The sequence below is a fragment of the Lactuca saligna genome, chromosome 9, assembly GCF_052625555.1.
Source record: "Lactuca saligna cultivar CGN05327 chromosome 9, ASM5262555v1, whole genome shotgun sequence".
Lineage (NCBI taxonomy): Eukaryota > Viridiplantae > Streptophyta > Magnoliopsida > Asterales > Asteraceae > Lactuca > Lactuca saligna.
Genome location: NC_136425.1, coordinates 79,795,067 through 79,796,796, shown reverse-complemented (window position 1 = coordinate 79,796,796; position 1,730 = coordinate 79,795,067). Strand labels below are relative to the sequence as shown.

The 1,730-nt window shown below is 40.8% G+C and overlaps 1 pseudogene; it reads left to right on the top strand.

Moving 5' to 3' along the window:
- The first annotated feature begins 1,094 nt into the window (after nucleotides 1-1,094).
- Nucleotides 1,095-1,212, top strand: LOC145018908 (5S ribosomal RNA; annotated as a pseudogene).
- Nucleotides 1,213-1,730: the final 518 nt, after the last annotated feature.

Below are 1,730 nucleotides of genomic sequence, written 5' to 3'. Positions count from 1 at the left end.
CTGAATCACGAGCCGAAGTCATAGAACTCCAAGTATGCTAGAGGGTGTACGAAAGACACCTGCTTGATATGGAACATCATATGGCTAAGATAAGAGTTCACCAGAGGGATGATCGTCACCAGTAGGAGATACTTTACTTTCCTTCTTGTTTTAAAGAACCGTGTTCCTATCTATGTCCTATGTGGCATTTTCTATGAAACTGCCTTGTACTGTAGGTACTTTTAGTTAGGCCTTTATGTGGCCAAAACTTTTGCTACTTCGGATATGATGTAAGACCTTCTTCGAGGTCAAATTTCCCTGAACTTATTACATCTTACACATCGATGATGTTGACAGTCGGTTAACTTCCGTGTCACGTTTTTGTTCAAATACTCTCATCATACTTTCATTGGAGTCTATCTGAAACATGCTTTAGTCAAGTCATTGGACTATAGTAATTTAACTCCAAAGACATTTCCAAGTCTCTTTCAGTGGTTGGATCATAAAATCCACCAACCTATAGTACCTCGGCGCGAACGACAAACGTCTTGAGACTAGTCTACGAACTTACTTCTACTCCTTACTAGGACTGCATCATAGGGATGTAGGTCAAACCTTCGTGAACCTACTTCCATTCCGTACTAGGACTGCATCATAGGGATGTAGGTCAAACCTTCGAGAACATACTCTTACGCTTTCACTGAACGATCGACGTACATCCAGGGTTAATTGTAGCCTTTATTAGGAAATCTTAGTTCATCGAAAAAGACTCCTAAAAAGATTATTGGCATGATTTTCCTCGCTTATACATTCCTAAGTTATATATAACGAAGACCTGGTAGACAATAGAATGTGAGATTTCTAACGTAGTTTCTTTTCCTTGTTGGGATGTGGGACTAGAGTAGAATCACACATTTTATTATCCGCCCCGTCTTGATTATATCATAACGTGTATGAGCTAAGTTTTCATGTATAATAGCTCCTCTTTTGGCCTGAATCAAAATGATAGAAGAACCGTCCGAACAGTTTAACGACTACTCAGCAACAGAATGAAAAGACCAAGCTTCTCACCTTTAGGAGCTCTGGTCTTATTCTTCAAGAAGACAGAATCCAGAGGGTGCGATCATACCAGCACTAATGCACCGGATTCCATCAGAACTCTGCAGTTAAGCGTGCTTAGGCGAGAGTAGTACTAGTATGGGTGACATTTGGGAAGTCCTCGTGGTGCAGACCTCAACAGGACTTCCATTAGAAATCACCACTCTCTGCCTCGCATAGATGAATCAGTTGACCAATCGCAAGGAATGACGTACCTTTCAAAAATGAACCTAAGATCCGAATATCACCAGTTACGAGTATTAGTGAAGGGTGTCCCGAGGACAATCTTCCAAACTCGACACGGACACTACGAGTCCATAGTGATACCCCTCGGATAGGACCAATACGCCCGTAGTATTCATGAACTTAATGAATAGGGTACGCCATTCTTACTTGGATCAGTTCGTCATTGCCTTTATAAATTACTTACTTATCTACTCTCGTAGTAAGAAGGAAATCATAAAGAGCATCTACAACAAACCATGGAAACATTATGATCAGGGAAGCTTTACGCGAAGTTCTTTAAATGCGAGTTTTAGATTTGAAGAGTCGTATTCCTAAGACACGTTAACAGTAATGTGGGAATTCTTGAGGACCCTGCCAAAAATCAAAACCACTGAGAAATTGTTAGCACTAAGGATGCCGACAGGAAT